The 18,307-nt window shown below is 37.8% G+C and overlaps 1 protein-coding gene across 1 annotated transcript in view; it reads right to left on the bottom strand.

Annotated features, from left to right (window-relative positions):
• Positions 1 to 3,401, bottom strand: part of DCN (decorin) — a 63,029-nt gene extending 59,628 nt beyond the window's left edge. The window contains exon 1 of the mRNA XM_063447115.1: positions 3,188 to 3,401. The gene's annotated coding sequence lies outside the window, so the exon portion shown is untranslated. The remainder of the gene's footprint in view (positions 1 to 3,187) is intronic.
• Between the last annotated feature and the right edge of the window lie 14,906 nt (positions 3,402 to 18,307).

The raw sequence follows: 18,307 nt of genomic DNA, 5'->3' as shown, positions 1-18,307 counted from the left end.
AACCACAAAGTGTACAGACAGTTATTCATCTTACTGTAAGTAGTTTACTTTTGTTGTATTTCAAAGACTTTCATAAAAAAAATGGCATGGTTTCCTTAAATGGTTCCCAATGATACCTACACAAATGAGGCTTGGACTGGTTACATACTGCACAATTTACAATTGTATAAAGTATTTTAAAAAGAAAATTCACCATAAATGTTATGTTGCAAATCATGCAAAAATGTTGATCCTCTAGTGCGGCCATGGATTGAAATTCAAGGTACATCCATAGGTCCTATATTTATTTAAGCATGAAGTCATTGCTGTAAAAAACCTGGGGCCCAATTGTGAAGGGGGTACTGACATAAACCCTGGAGTCTGATCAATAATGGGAGGTATTTCTGCTGGTATAAATGTAATGAAAATATTAATGTCCTCTATAAATACATGTGAGCTGTTAACACATGTATAGGAGTTGTATATTTGATCACCAAATAAGATAATATAGGTCATATAGATAAATAAGATAATATAATGATAATTTTTTGTATTTCTGCTAGGTTTGGGCACTATGTTTGAACACGTCTAATAAACAGATTGTTGAAAATCTGGTCTATACCATTTATGAACACATTAAACTGATCGTATGTAGCAAGTATTATGTATGCAGAAATGGCAGCAAAAATCATGAATTAGTTCCAGGTAATCTCTGATGCTGCAACTATATTTATTAAAACAAAATGGCATATTGTAATCACAAGTCCTGGAACACTTATTAAGCAGTTGGCCATCATGAGAAAAGTTGTGGCTGTTTTTTAGCGCTATGGCTAATAAAACATTAAGTATAATGCATTCAATGGAAAACACGACATTAGCCAGTCACAAATTTAACACTATTTATGATTAACTTTGTATAACCGCAAAGTTGGTGTTAAAACACTTTGAAAGTTTAAAAAGCAAATTTGAAGGCTTGCATATGTCACAATGATGTCTGTCTGTCTGCCGGCCTTTTTGCTCTCCTGCCTGTCTGTCTGTCTGTCTGTCTGTCTGTCTGTCTATCTATCTATCTTTATGACAAACCAATTAACTCTGCATATCGTTTCTACAGTCTATCCTTATATAAACAGGAAGTGATATTACCACTTCCTTTTCCTCCCTACGAAGCAAGCCTGTAATCAAGATGACCTCTTTGTTCCTCATATACCAAACACATGTGCTATTCCTATTTGCTATTTTGTTTGTGAATCACTAAATAAACAAAAACAAGGAAATTGGAATATGTATAAAGAAATAATGCTATTTATTGTAATCTAATAAAACGGGGTTGCCCAAAAGGTGGATCCCCATATGTTTTAAAAAATACAGCTTCCATGCTGCTTTGACATTCTAAAGCATTCTAAAGGTATGCAAAGCATCATGGGAGTTGTAGTACTACAACATCTGGAGATCTACCTATTGGGCACCCCTGGAATAAAATTATGAGTGCGCCACAAAAGTACGGCAAAATGCATCAATTTAACATTGCTTTTCTATAATGTTTTTTTGTGTATGTGTGTTCATCCTTGATTGGCAAAATATAGAATTTGCTAATTGCTCTGACAGATGCTGAATTAAAACCTATATGTCTGTGCAACTGAACACAAGTTGTCCCTTACCATTAAATCTTAAGATAATGGCACAGGCGTGCTTAAAACTTGTTTAGTTTGTCAAAGAAATCTAAAGTGGAAAAAATGTTGAATGTAATGTAAAAGGAGCTTGCTTGCCAAATCTTGGAAAACTGCCTGTGGTATTTGCTTTCAGCAACATTTTCCTTTCGAATTAATCATATTTATCTTACATTGTGTCATCCACTTTGTGAGGACAAGATACAACTGCTCCATATAGGGGCAGTGATTCAATGAATTTTACTTTTCACTGACTGCAGATTGTCAAAGTATATCACCCGCAGCAACTGAATATTGTCAAATGGAAAAAAATGCAATAAAATGAAATTATATTGTATTGAGCATAAATAATAAAATGCTTGGAGTGACATATCTAGTTATTTAAACAAGTTCCTAGTAAGTCAAAGCGTGCTTCTCATATACAGTAATAATGCATGGTTTATAATTTGCATTTAAAGTATATATATACATATATTTATATACAAAAGTAACTACATTTTTTAAAAAAAACAGTTTTACTGTCATATTAGGCACAAGGCTAAATGCATGATGCACAAGCACAGACATTCTATATATAGAACAGTTAAATGCACAGAGGTATACTTACAGTCTGGGATCCAATCAAATTGAATGTTTACATATTTATACTTCCTACAGTAAATATATAACCTAAAGCATTTGAATGGAAACATTAAACTAGCCATTTGTTTTAAAAATCTATTAATTAAAAACATTGTGCTCACTAATCTGCATTAGGGATACCTTTGGAGCAGGTGTAATTATTTTAGTCCAAATGCAATGATTTTATATAGTATATATATTAAGCATGAAACACAATGTGTTCTATTTTCTATTCACTCTAGCTGTTTTAAGTAATAATTTATAATGTTTCCAAGTAACAATGTAGCCAGAGCCAAGTAAAACGAGTCTCTCTTAATTTTCCAGAACTTTATATTTAAATAATTATAAGTATAACCTAAGATTATACTCAACAAAGCTATTATTTTTTATTTCTTTTTTCAATAGATGTCATTCAAAATAGTTATTTGAAACTCTTGAGCTTTTAAGTGGAGAAAATAAGCATTCTTCAGATAGTTACATCATTTTGAGATAAATAACTTTTAAGTACATTTTCCATGCAGAAGGCAACACATTATATAGCAGCAGAGGAGAGAATTGGACTAAGAGAGAAAACCAGAAACAGATTTGTGTGTATATACATGTATTTAAAGACAGTGTGTGGGTGTCATATGTACAATAAATGTATATGTGTGTACAGGTCTAATAGCCTTCTAACCATCAGTTATATTTTTCTGTCTTTACACTTTGTACTCACAAGCAAACACACACACATACACACACACATGTATAAATACATAGACCATTAACATGTATCTTCTAGATCTCAAAACCAGCTGGGCTATGGAGGTCATCGTTTTTACAGCTAGCCTTTTCTCACAATATATGTCTCTATTGTTCTCAGTGAATCAAGAAAGTTTAAACAGTAACAAAGTCAACTTCACATTTATTGTAAAACATACCTTGTAATCCTGGGATTTTCAAGAAGGACTCTCAAAGAAGAGATGTAATTTAAATATTCAGTCCAAGACAAAAGGAGTTTGCAGGTGTGCAAAGGAGGAGGGGGTAAGCCAAGAACTCACCGACTGTCAGTTTGTGGAAAAACCCTCCTGCCTCTTTCTCTAAGCACTGTTAAAGAGAATACAGTTTCTCTCAATGAACACAATTCAGGCTGACACCCACATTAGATCATATGGTAATGATATGTCTCCAACTCTTTAGCCAGAATTTTATCAGACTTTACTTTTGCCTTTCTAAGTTATCTGCACAGTGTATTTCATTTTTTTTCTTAAGATTTATTATTTGTTTACTTTGGCTACGAATTGGCTGCTTTTACGTTAAAAGGAAGTATGAAATGGAACTTAAAGGAATGACATGTCATATTTTTAACTTATGCACTTCAACTACCAGTGTATGTATAGTACATAGCAACAGTTTTTGTTTTGTTTTGTAAGCTGTAGTGAAACAGCACGTTGCTGTATTAACCCAGAAAGTCCACATAAATGTTCATACTCCAATGGCACTTAGAGGGTTAATACATTCTATTTGACATGTCACATGACAACAGTCATTATATGTGTTATATATCTATTTTATATATATATATATATATATATATATATATATATATATATATATATATATTATATATCTGTTGCCTTTATAATGGACTTATCGAGCAACTTTAATTCTGCAAGAATTCTATCATTCCTAAAAAGTAAGTTGTGAACTAGGTACAATCATAATTCATAACTCACAGCTCACAGCTTTTTAAGAATGCATGTAGGATTCTCATTTAGCTGCAAGCTACGTAAATAGCACATGAAAGCATTTAAGTGTCAAGATTCATATATTATTTCCAAATGGGATTTCGGGCCTACGGTTTAGGGCAGAACCTCTAAGCAGATAGCAAAGTTTTAATTTGGTCTTTTTTTGCTTTTTTTTTCAAGTTTTATTGCAATATTGAAGCACAATATTGATGCATTTGCACATATCAATAAACCCTGGGAGTTAAGCATAGACATTTCTCTACTTGCACAAATTGGAATCGAGGGCTGCTTCTACCATACATTGAACTAATTTTAACACTCATATTAATGCCTTGTTGGTCAGATTGAATGTAGGCTACATTGTGTCTACTTTAGGATGCATCATTAAAACTGAAGACTATATCTGTGAGACAAGTATGCAAATGGTTCTGAGATGGAACGTGCACCACCATGCCTCCCCTAAGGCTAAGACCAGGTGCAGCTACAGCCCCTTCTATTAAGTAGAGGTAAAAGGTTTACCTTTCATTATTTACATGTTTGAAACTCACATTCATGACAAATCCAGAACAAACATTACATCCAATGGACTATAACAAAATATTAGTTTAATTTCGACAACTATCTCAGTAATAATTGGCTCTATATTAATGTCAATAAAAATAATCAAAAGAATAAGACTTATTTATACATAAGACTTATTTATACATAAAGAGTCATGTTTCTACATTTTCATATTGAAATTAAATGGAACTTTTAGTCCTGGAAATAACAATCATTATTTTTGGAGTATAGGTTCCATAATGGTGACTGAAGGACTGTCTGCCCCCCCCCCCCCCCCCCGCTTTGCTCTGTAAAATGTAAGTTAAATAAAGTTTACTCACCTTCTTTTCAAGCGCTGAGACTTCTCTGCTGCAGTCTTCAGCTCTGCCTCAGGGACTACTTTGGCTTATGGTAAATCCTGCAGTTGACAACTCTCAACAAAAGGCATCAACTTTTGTCCAATCCCATCAGCCATCACTTGGATTCAGGCTTTGTCTATAGAGGGTCTCGCGGGATCCTCCATAGACGTCAGTGAAGTGCAAGAGTACAGATCTGATGTGGCTCCTGAAGTACCAGACCAAGCCAACAGAACAGCAGCATAATGATGTTGGCAGCTGTGAGGGACAGCCAGAGGTAAGTAGAACTTACCTTTCCGGCACCGTGCGGCAACCAGACCCACATCGGATCAGTCAGTTTTAGGGTCTTTGCATAATATGCTCTACATTGCATGGTTCTAATGTCAGAACCATGGAAACCAAGCCACTTTAGATGAAGTACTCATCCAAAGTCGGGTGAATTTAGTGGTCTTTTAAATGGTGTACAAATGAAAAGTATATATGCCAGTCTCTTTGCTTTACTGTGTTTTTGTTATGAATCCTTTCAATTCTCAGTTACAAAATTGATGATCTTTGGCTGACCACCTACTAATCACTTCCCTCTCAAGTTTAACATTAAGAATGCAAAACCTCACTCAGATTCCCCTGGATTTCGCCAGACAGTGAAAAAAATATCTATACCAGAGGTTCATTCAACCCTTCTATATCCCTCCAAACTCCTCACAGGTACTGGATGACCTATGTTATGCCAAGTGGCAAAACAGTTACGCTAAATTGGCGATTTTACCAGTTGCCAAGTGGTGATGATAGGCTCTACCTATGAGTTGGGCCATGGGGTAAATTTACCACTGAGCATTGTGATGGGGTGTTGGTCCTCTGTGATGGGTAAAGAGATTTAAGATATGTTCGCAATGATAAGTGAGGCCTTAATTGCTTTGCCAAGAGGGCTGAGGCACTAACTATGATTTAGACAGAGGGCGAAATACCTCCATAGTTGAGGATTGGAGAGGATGTGGGACAGCTATGTAATGTCACAAGAAGCCAAAAAATACTACCTATGGCCACCTAGAGTAATTGTCAGACCAAACTAAACGTAAAGCTTTGTAGAGGTAGTTGTTGTCATAAAGAGGGATGGTTGTTTCATTAAGAGAGTCACTTGCATGGTGACATTAAAAATGTGACAGCAAAACAACAAAATTATGACAAGACTAAATAGACATACACCTGGGAGAACAAAGAAAGCTAGAATGCTAGAGGTTGACAGAGAAATAACTTAAATAAAAAGTGGAGGGCAAAAAGTTGTACAGTGGTTCAATAACCCAAACCCAAAACTGGAAAGTGACATCAGAGAGTGTTCATAATTCAGAACTATGTTACTAACATTGCGAAAATGCGGCAGAGTGATTACCTGTAAGGTAGGTAAAGTAAATCAGATAAGCCCAGAACACTAAAGTACTCAAGTAATATCTTCTACCAAAAACAAACCAAAGGAAATTGAACATTATAATAAATGACCCAGTTGACCATATATGCTAAAGAAAGCCCCAGATAGTGAATGGCAGGTATAAAGTATGCATGGTGAAACTTGATGTACTGATATGTTCGTAACATGTATAGATACCAGAATAAATTAATTAATAACACGACCTCTGTGAGGTATGTACCATGACAGGTGTAGCGTCGCCATATAGGCATTCGGAAACTTGGACAAACCCCCACATACCTAACCCCAATAAAACACGGACACTAGGGTATATGGGTAAAATTGTCCACAGCTTTATTAAATATATAAATAATAATAACTTAACATATAAACTTTTTGAGTCATTGCCCTATGCCCCGCCCTTATTTCCACATCCTTCCGTTAGGTATAACAGGCAATGACCCCCTTAATAAATAACATATATATATATATATATATATATATATATATATATATATATATATATATATATATATATATATAACATTGAATCAACATAACATCCCTTACATCACTGTGCCAACCATTATTAGAATTTAACCATGGTAGGGGTATACCCAGATACCCCTACCCCACCAGGTTCTGAGCCACCTCCAGGACTCGAAACCTACTAACATACCAATTACTATTAACATAACCTTCCTACTGGGGAGCCTATTTCCTCTCCTAGAGCTCCCTGTCCACCCCTGTGACAAAACGGGAACCCCACTACCGCCAAAAACCCAGGGAGGGAGGATGGGACAAACTCAGCCAGGCAGGCAAGTTAAAAGTGATTTTTCCTAAGATGTCTGCCTACTTATATGACCCAGCCCCTTAACCTCTCCATTAACCAATCCCACTCAGCTTCCTCCTATGCCCGCCTCCTAACCCCTGTCAAGGTCCTTTTCCACTAAGCTGTGCTTTTGTTCCATGGGGCTACAAGAGTTGAGGACACATAATCACAAAATATCGACTTGTGGATAACCAGCAGTAAGATTAAAACAATTAGGCATTGCAACAGAAAGGCATAGTATAAAATATAACAGTGAGGACACGTAGAGTAACTGAAAATTAACATAAAACATCTAAGAGAAAATGTAATACCCCCAAATAAAATCTGGTATAATGAATGAAGTTGTAAGGTGAGGATACTTTATACCCCTAAGCAAAGAAAACTGTTACTTATGGAAATTAACATTAACATAATAAATTGAACAGAGAAAACCTGTAAGTGTAACTATAGATGAGTGGGATGCTTATGAACATAGTCTCCATCACCCTTCACTTTTGATAACCGGTAATCATATAACAAAATAAAGGAAACTGCACTGCTGTAGTATTACAAAGTACTGTGTACTGATCAGGTGACATAAAAACATTTAACATACATCCACATACTAGCAATATAAATGACAATTCTACATAGATCATGCTGGCCAAAATACTGTCCTAATCTGGAGATTAAGATAAGGTACATATACCAACTGTATACTGTATTGCTAGTGTGGGGTTCCAGTACTTTGTAGCTAGGAACAAAACACATCAGAGCCTGACACCTGTAAAAAAAATAAACTTTTCCTTTTTTATAAATGAGACACAGAGGACCACAGCCACAAAAAACGGAGAGAGGCAGGGATAAGAAGTTACAGCATTTCCCTCCCTGCCTCTCTCTACTGCCTGATCCGTGGGGGAGCAGCTCTGCACAGAGAGTCCTGACAGCAGTTTCGAGCCTGCAAGACATAGGGATGGTGAGAGACTTGGGGACGCTAAGACATTGGGACACTGGGAGACATATACTGGGGAACATGGGGATCCTAAGACTCTAGGGACACAGTGGCCCTATATCTCCCAGTGGCCCCTAGTCTCTCAGTGTCCCCATGTCTCCCAGCCAGTGTCCCTAGTGTCTCAGTTTCTCCCAGTGTCCCTGGTGCCTCTCAGTTTCCCCATGTCTCCCAGTGTGCCTGATACAAACACTAGGAGACACTGGGCGACATGGGGACACTGAGACACTACGGGACACTGAGAAACATGGAGACACTGGGGGATACAGGGAAACATGAGGACACTGGGCGACTTCGAGACTTGGGAGACTTGGGCACTCCCAGTGTCCCCATGTCTCCCCGCCAGCGTCCCTAGTATCTCAGTATTCCCATGTCTCCCAGTATCCCTGGTGTCTCTCAGTGTCCGTAGTGTGCCACTGTCCCTAGTGTCTCAGTGTTTCCTAGTCTCCCAAAGTCCCCTAGTCTCCCAGTGTCTCAGTGTCCCCTAGTATAAAAGAAGAAATCTCAGGCACTCACTGTGATAGATTTAAGCAGATTTATTGGACACCACAATGTTTTGACCTGTAACCAGGTCTTTATCAAGTCTCCAGTGTCCTCTATGTATCACAGTGTCCCCTATGTATCAGAGTGTCTCAGTGCCCCATGTCTTCCAGTGTCCCTGGTGTCTCTCATTGTCCTTAGTGTCCCCTAGTCTCTCAGAATCCCCTAGTCTCCCAGTGTCCCCATGTCTCACAGTACCTCCAAGTGTCTCCGTGTCCCCTAGCATAAAAGAAAATGTCAGGCACTCACTGTGATAGATTTAAGCACGTTTATTGTACACTGCAATGTTTTGACCTGTACCCAGGTCTTTATCAAGTCTCCAGTGTACCCTCATGTCTCAAAGTCACCCAGTGTCCCCATGTCCCCCAGTGTCCCCAAGAGTCTCAGTGTCCCTAGGTCTCCCAGTGTTCCCTAGTATATCAGTGTCCCCATGTCTCCCAGTGTCCCAATGTCTCTCAATGTCCCCTAGTGTCCTAGTGACATGGGGACACTAGGAGACATGGGGACACAGACATGCCCCCTTTTTGTGTATGTTTGCCCCTTTTAACAGTTCTGGTTATGTGATTTGTATCAGTGGCCCACCCTTTTACCCCATCCATAGACTACCTGCTTTACTGGACACTGCTGTTAGAGGATATGGATTTACTTGAAAGATGAAAGCGTGAGATTAGCATTGGGTATGTGTTTTCTCATAGCTGCACCCTCCAGCACCATCTCCATCAGATAAATGACGCTTAGGAGATAGGACTGTTTTTGTGTTTTTGGTCAATAAGATTTTGTAATTAGGCCCATCATAATTGTCAGCACCAGGCCCACTGGACTCTTAATCTGGCCCTGACTGAATGTACTAAACCCAAGATGACTATGTAGTATGCCAAACTATGTAACATGGCCAAACATAGGACAAAATTACTGAGCCAACATGAAATATGTCATGGCCGAATATTACTGAAAGCACAGTACACGCGCCACAATGAATATGTAACGTGGTTGAACAAAGGCCAAATGCATAGAAACAGATTGAGTATGTAGCATGGCCGAACATAGGCCAAAGTAGTGAAACACAGTGATTATGTAACATGGTTAAACATAGGCTGAATATGTGGCCTTCACTGAACCACAGTCAATATGTATCCTGGCTGAATGAACGCCAAATGTACAATGTTAAAAGAAGAGAACCAGGGTTCAGCCCCCTACTCACAAACTCAAATGGATTCTTGTCCACCAATGCCAAAACACCATACTATGCTGGGAAGTCTGAACGAAAGTTAACTGTGGTAACCTAGCAACCAGGCTCCGTCAGAATGAAGTTGGGAGGGGGATTAGATATAGGCAGGCAAAAACACCCTCCCACAAATCTAGGCATACTGCCTTTACATATAAATATATAAAGATATAGATATCCTGATATTGTTTTTTGGTTACTGTTCCATTTTTGTGGACATATTAGGGTATTAGTTATGAATTATCATTAAACTAATAAACTAATAAATACAGTTATGTTGACATTGCATTTTAATCATAGAACTAGTAAAAGTTATATTGTAAACAGTGTATAATACACTCAAGTCCTTTGCTGCTTGTTTGACCTAGACCACCCCTACTGAAAAGAAAAATGTGCATAATTGTTTACACTGTAGCTAGTGAAGTGGTACGAGTGATAAAAATAACAGCAACTAAGCTAGTTTAGAAATGCCAGGACAGTGGAAAATATAATTAGGTAAATGGTCAACTAAATTGAAAGGAGTATAAAGATACATAGATAGACAAGGCTTTGGGAAATATTATTTTTCTACATACAGGTCGAGTATTGTGCAGAGCAAGAATGCTTACTTCTCTTACTCTTCGACATTTAATTAAATGTTGACATTACTTAGGACATAATGTCAGGTACTTCCTTCATCTGTTGATTATTCATTTTTGGAATTGTAGTAGTCTTGTATTACTACATTGTGAAAAAAATGGTTTAATGATTTGTCTTTACATATTGCAGGTACTTGCCTGGCATGGGCAGTAAATAATCAAGTATAGACAGTTTACTTGTATATCTATACATTTTTCTTCTATGCACACCTGTCTAAATAAAAATACTTAGAATACTTCTGATTCTGTCACCAAATGTAAATATTCTGACAGCATGAAGGTAATTGTGTAGGTCTTAAGTCATAGACGTTACGTTATTTTTAAAAACGTAAGGTATAATAAATCCTTAAATAATAGTCCTGTAAAAAGAGGAAAGAAAGACAAATCCTAGTGCAATATTGTCTGTATAATAAGATTGGAGTGAATAAAACTATGCTATAGCACTCACAAGTAGAGAGCCAGTAATTTCTCGCTTCAAGATTTCAGCGTAGTGGGATTTTGTAGGGTCCCACTCCCTCTTCTGTGTGCTGCAATAGCTTCAGCTTATTGATTATAGTCACAAATTGATTGGTAAATTAAAGTGCTTTATTAACCATAAAGTACACATAAATATGAAAAAAATCAGAAATAGAATAAAAAGTTCTTACAGTGTTACTTGTAAGTCCTTGAAATGTGCAAAACATGTTTCGCTTCTCTACTAGGCTTTCTCGGTTGCTGCATTAGAATTTACAGTCTGTCCTCTTTTAAAGCCGTTCATAATTACCGCTTTCAGATGTTCCGGCCACTTCCGGTTTCGCGTCTCACTACTGGAACACAACGTCTCTTACCATCCAACGTACTTCCGGTTCCCTGTCCCGATGTTGGAACGCATCCTTTTTATAAAAAACTGCAGTTATTACACTTGCAGTGTTAAGAGTAGTGGGAGTTGGCACCCAAACCACTCCAATGAGCAGAAGTGGTCTGGGTGCCTGGAGTTTCACTTTAAGGAAACACCAGGGAAACAACAGAGATCAATGGAAGGAGAAGAAAGAGAAGAAAAAACAAACAGAGAGAAGAGAGGGAAGACATCAATGTAAAAGGAATTTTTTATTTAACCAACCAACCTCTTACCAAAGAACAAATTAACCTTTTTAAAAAGGTCTCAAATTTGCCCCCAGCGCTGATTTTAATACATTTGACATTTTTGTACACATGAACCATTTTAATTGGAAACTATGCCCTAAGAAACAACTTGTTTTTAATAAACAAATACACTGCTCAAAAAAATAAAAGGGACACAAAAATAACACATCCTTGATCTGAATTAATTAAATATTCTTCTGAAATACTTTGTTTTTTTACATAGTTGAATGTGCTGACAACAAAATCACACAAAAATAAAAAAATGGAAATCAAATTTTTCAACCCATGGAGGTCTGGATTTGGAGTCACATTCAAAATTAAAGTGGAAAAACACACTACAGGCTGATCCAACTTTGATGTAATTCCCTTAAAACAAGTCAAAATGAGGCTCAGTAGTGTGTGTGGCCTCCACGTGCATGTATGACCTCCCTACAACGCATGTGCATGCTTCTGATGAGGTGGCGGATGGTCTCCTGAGGGATCTCCTCCCAGACCTGGACTAAAGCATCTGCCAACCCCTGGACAGTCTGTGGTGCAACGTGACATTGGTGAATGGAGTGAGACATGATGTCCCAGATGTGCTCAATTGGATTCAGGTCTGGGGAACGGACGGGCCAGTCCATAGCATCAATGCCTTCATCTTGCAGGAACTGCTGACACACTCAAGCCACATGAGGTCTAGCATTATCTGGCATTAGGAGGAACCCAGGGCAAACCGCACAAGCATATGGTCTCACAAGGGGTCTGATGATCTCATCTTGGTACCTAATGGCAGTCAGGCTACCTCTGTCGAGCACATGGAGGCCTGTGCGGCCCCTCAAAGAAATGCCACCCCACACCATTACTGACCCACTGCCAAACCGGTCATGCTGGAGGATGTTGCAGGCAGCAGAACGTTCTCCACGGCGTCTCCAGACTCTGTCACGTCTGTCACATGTGCTCAGTGTGAACCTGCTTTCATCTGTGAAGAGCACAGGGCGCCAGTGGCGAATTTGCCAATATTGGTGTTCTCTGGCAAATGCCAAACGTCCTGCACGGTATTGGGCTGTAAGCACAACCCCCACCTGTGGACATCAGGCCCTCATACCACCCTCATGGAGTCTGTTTCTGACCGTTTGAGCAGACACATGCACTTTTGTGGCCTGATGGAGGTCATTTTGCAGGACTCTGGCAGTGCTCCTCCTGTTCCTCCTTGCACAAAGGCGGATGCTGGGTTGTTGCCCTCCTACGGCCTCCTCCACGTCTCCTGATGTACTGGCCTGTCTCCTGGTATTGCCTCTATGCTCTGGACACTACGCTGACAGACACAGCAAACCTTCTTGCCACAGCTCGCATTGATGTGCCATCCTGGATGAGCTGCACTACCTGAGCCACTTGTGTGGGTTGTAGACTCTGTCTCATGCTACCACTAGAGTGAAAGCACCGCTAGCATTCAAAAGTGACCAAAACATCAGCCAGGAAGCATAGGAACTGAGAAGTGGTCTGTGGTCACCACCTGCAGAACCACTCCTTTATTGGGGGTGTCTTGCTAATTGCCTATAATTTCCACCTGTTGTCTATCCCATTTGCACAACAGCATGTGAAATTGATTGTCACTCAGTGTTGCTTACTAAGTGGACAGTTTGATTTCACAGAAGTGTGACTGACATGGAGCTACCTTGTGTTGTTTAAGTGTTCCCTTTATTTTTTTGAGCAGTGTATATCAGCTGAAAGAATTTGGCGATGAATTTCAACACACACTCCTAAAGGAGAAATCAGATTGTTTTTTTCCCTAGACACCTAATTCCGAGCAAAATTAAATTGTTTGAAATTATGGTTATGAAAGAGGTAGAAAAAAATAAAGACAAATAATAAATACCAACAGAACCTATTGCTAGAAGAGAAAAGGCCCTTAGGAATATACTAAAGATACAAATCTGATAATTAAACCAGCGGATAACGGATTCCCCCAATAGGGGTTTTTAATAAAGAACAATATATTGAGGAAGCAGAGAGAATTTTATCTGATTCCTCAACATACAAAAAACGACATCATAATCCTCTTAGAAACATTACAATGACTTTTAGAAAATACATAGAGAAAGGAAAAGAGCTGGGAATTCTTAATGAGAAGAAAGCTAAATATTTACATGTAGCTAATCCAAAAATACCAGTGTTTAATCACCTACCCAAGGTACATAAGGATACTAAGAACCCTCCAGGTAGACCGATTATATCAGGAATTTCAACAAGGATATCCGCAGATATTGACACTTTGTTACAGCCCATAGTGACTAAAAACCCAACCTACCTCAAAGACACTTTTCATGTCCTACAGATTTTGGAAAAAGTACATTGGAGAGAGGGATATATAATGATTACATGTGACGTTGGCTCGATCTATAGCATTATTCCACACAAGAAAGAAATAGAAGCAGTAAAACCAAACCAAAACTAATTTTAAGGAGGAACAGATAGCTTTTATTTTAGAATCAATTTTACTTATTTTAGCGAACAATTTAATTTGGTTCAAGGACAGTTTTTATTTACATATTTGTGGCATGGCAATGTGCACCAAGTTTGCCCCCAGTTACGCTAACCTTTTCATGGCTTTTTGGAAAGAAACATGTTGATCAGGGCCATAACTGGGTGGCGAACTTGGTGTCATCTTGTTGTTTAATAGACAACATCATTTTTATATGGACACAAGCCGTAGAACAACTTAATGATTTTACACAGTATCTCAATTTTAATGAATGTGGAATTAAACTCACCAGTGCCAGCAGTTCCATTGAAATTAATTTTCTAGATCTACACATCAGCATCCAGGACTCAACTATAGTAACCAATAATTATTTTAAACCCGTAGATTCTAACGGCTACATCAAGAAAACTAGCTGTCATCACAAACCGTGGCTCGACAATGCCCCTAGGGGACAATTTCTTAGAATATGACGAATTCAGACTACATAGAGCAAGCATTTTAACTGAAAAAACTATTCTTAGAAAAGGGATATGAAGAAAACGCACTAGAAAGGGATTTGAAGGAAGTAGGAAAACAACTGCGGGAAAATCTCTGCAAGTATAGACAAAAAAATGGATCACTCAAAACAAATGTTAACAAAAGTACCCTTCATTTGTAATTACAATGGATGGAACGAACAAATATAAAAAGCAATTAAGAAACATTGGTACTTATTAAGGGATTGACCTCATGTTAAACAAAAATTTACCCCAGTACCAAAAATTACCTATAAAGGAGCAAAATATTTTAAAAATATTTTAGTAAAGAGCTATTTAAGTCCAAGAAAAACCTAACCTAACCACTTTTTACAAAACCTTACAGGATTTTATGGATGCGGCCTATGCCTACCATGTAGAGAAAACAAAAAAAGACATCTAAAGACATCTTAAGATTCCCCAGGGAATCTTGAGGTCACTCCAGCTCAGAATAGAGCTGAAGTGACCTCAAGATTCAATGGGGTCTCTGAAGTCATTATCGCTCCACCTTTATAAGTATATTTTTTGTATCTCTGTATGTGTGTTCTTGGGTTAACACAGGTGTGTAGCAGCTATAGTATTCACTGAACTTTATTGTATAAGTTTTCTTATTATTATATTTAGGTGGTGGGGAGGAGTTTTTGTCACATTTGTTTCCCCCATTATCTTCTTAGCGCTTTTATATCGATATTCTCTTTTTTCCAAAAACAAGACATCTAGTGGACATAGGAAACATCACAAAAAAACATATATTATAAGAGACCATCTGACGTGCCACTCCAAAGGAGTTATATCCATACTGAAATGTTCATACAACTTACTGTATGTAAGCAGAACTGTTAGACCATTAAAGGTCCAAATTGCTGAACACGTTAGGAATATAAAAAATGGGATAGAAATACATAGCGTCTCCCTACATTTTAAACTAATGCATAATTAAAACTCAGAAGGCCCATTTTTTGTGCAATAAAAGAAGTGAAGAAAGACTGAAGGGGGGGGGGGGGGTAATTATATAAACAATTGGGCAGAGAGGAGATGAGATTTATATAACATTTTAAAACATTAATTCCATATGGTTTAAACTCCGATTTTGAAGTTTGCCACTTTTAAAGATAACATGCTTTTTACGGGACAATATAACTATATATCAATTACAGCATCTCTATGTTTTAATGGAAACCTACAATGGTATCATGGCATACTGGTTATGGGTTATTGAGATATAATAATAGTTTTATTTTATATAGTGGAGTTTTAATGTGTTTTTTTCCATAACTCAGTTTATTACCCTATATTACATGTTTAATTAGAGGAAAGTGGGCTTCTCTCCCAAGTGTGGAGTTCGCCATCCTTATTAGTTTATATTATTCAGTCTTAAGGGTTAAGCTCTAATTTAACTCTGTAACCCCTTTCTAACTCTTTAAATAGGGTTTACACCCTATACTTAGGAAGCTTTTTTTTTTTGTTTGTTTGTTTTATACTTAGCTTTCTTTCAATAGGAACCCCTTCTGTAACATTCATTTTAATGTCAAATATATGTTTAATACACCCCCCATAATATGGTGTTTTCTCCTTATTTTTCTTCCATTTCCTCCTGTGGTATGAGCCTTTCATGGACTGTATGAACAGAAAACCGCAGTGCATAGCAGTGGAAAGCAGTGATGCATTCAAAAAGGAAGGAAATACTCCTACAGACTTGCGAAAAAGCAATAGCTACAGTGGAACGCAAGGATGCGTTCCAACATCGGGACAGGGAACCAGAAGTACGTTGGACAGTAAGAGACATTGCTTTCCAACAGTGAGACGCGAGACCGGAACCGGAAGTGGCCGAAACATCTGAAAGCGGTAATTAGGAATGGCTTTAAAAGAGGACAGACTGGAAATTTGAATGCAGCAACTGAGGAAGCCTCCTAGAGAGGCAAAACGCATTTTGCACATTTCAAGGACTTACTACTAACACTGTAAGAACTTTTTATTCAATTTCGATTATTTTCATATTTTTGTGCACTTTATGGTTAATTTACCAATGAATTTGTGACTACAATCAATAAGCTGAAGCTATTGCAGCACCCAGAAGAGGGAGTGGGACCCTACAAAATCCCTGAGGCTGAAATCTTGAGCCGAGAAACTACTGTCTCTCTACTTGTGAGTGCAATAGCATAGTTTTATTCACTCCAATATCATTGTACAGACAATATTGCGCTAGGATTTGTCTTTCTTTTCTCTATTGGCTTAAGGTGCCTCAAAACTTTTGTATTAAAGGGATAGGGGTAAGGAATGGAAGAGTTTGGTGAAAATATTGACACGAGAGGGAGTAGAAAAGGAGGAAAGAAGTAAGAAGAGTGAAGGAGAGGGGAAGAGAAAAAAAAGGTTGGGGAAAGAGTAGTATCTTTTACGGTCACCACTTCCTGCTGTGTCCTGTTGAACATCATCTGGTCTGTCGATCAGGGCATGCGAGTGTCACCTCTCTAGCATTGTGATATGTTACCACCCTGTTTCATGCTGTTAGTGAGTACCTAAGAGCATTCCCTCCTTATGTGTGAAGGCACACTTTCGGATATACCTCTAAGGTCTGCAGTCATACTTTCCATGTTGTGTATGTCCTCAACTTTGGTCACTAATTGCTGGTAGGGTGGATATTTAAATTGTAAGCCAAAATAGCCAAATTGGAAAGATTCTCTATCTCATCCTAGCATTTTGGATCTTCGATTTGGTAGATTTAGATTTACAAATATACATATACATTTTGTATTTTTTTATTTATATTTTTATTTTTACTAGGGCCTGTCTTAGGTCTTTAGGCATCCTGTATGAAACATCTTCACAGCACCACTCACTTGCCACATGCTCTAATAAAAACAAACCTCCTGATTAGAACCCCTGATTCTTATTAACCCCAAAACAAAGAGATTAGAAAGCTAGATAAAAATAACATTATTTAGCTGATGGGTTTAGGTGGGCTGAAGCAGGTAGTAACTGGAGCAGGATAGGAGGCTGAAAGGGTAGAAAGTTAGGGTAATCAAGTTACTTACCCACTTACCGGCTCATCTCAGGGCTGTGCAATATTGGAAACTGTGAGTTGTCTCAGCCACCTGGCGGCCGTGTTGCAACAGGCCGCACATCATAATTGCCAAAAGTTATAACATTTATAACACTTGCATACAACAATTTGATTTATTTGTCAATAAAATGTAATATTTCTTTCTTTGGATTCTGTCCTGACACTTTTTGATCTTTGGTTTCTAATTTGATATTCTATTTATCAAATTAGAAACCAAATAAAAAAGGTGACCATGGTGTACAGTTCAGGGTGGTCATGGTGTACTGTTCAGGGTGTTTAATATAACGATTATATAATTATTCACAGAAATTAGACTGAGAATGCAAATGTGATTGGTTAGCTTTCTAACTAGTTAATCACAGTTTACCGTTGGTAATTTAAACTCACAGAGGCACATAAATGTGTCTGCTACTCATTATTGAACACTCATTTATAAGGTTTTTAAATTGTAATGGGACATTTTTATGGTAGTATCAGTTATGATTGAATGTTCTTCTTGTTTTCATGTTGGAAGAAAGAATAACGAGGAAGTAAATCATAGGAAATCCATTGTTTCCAGATTTTTATTAATTTAGGTTGTAGTAACCCCAAAATTAAATTAGGTTGTAATACCCACAATGCTTATTAGAA

This window comes from Pelobates fuscus, chromosome 3, assembly GCF_036172605.1.
Source record: "Pelobates fuscus isolate aPelFus1 chromosome 3, aPelFus1.pri, whole genome shotgun sequence".
In the NCBI taxonomy this organism is placed as follows: domain Eukaryota; kingdom Metazoa; phylum Chordata; class Amphibia; order Anura; family Pelobatidae; genus Pelobates; species Pelobates fuscus.
This window is presented reverse-complemented; position numbering and strand designations above follow the sequence as displayed.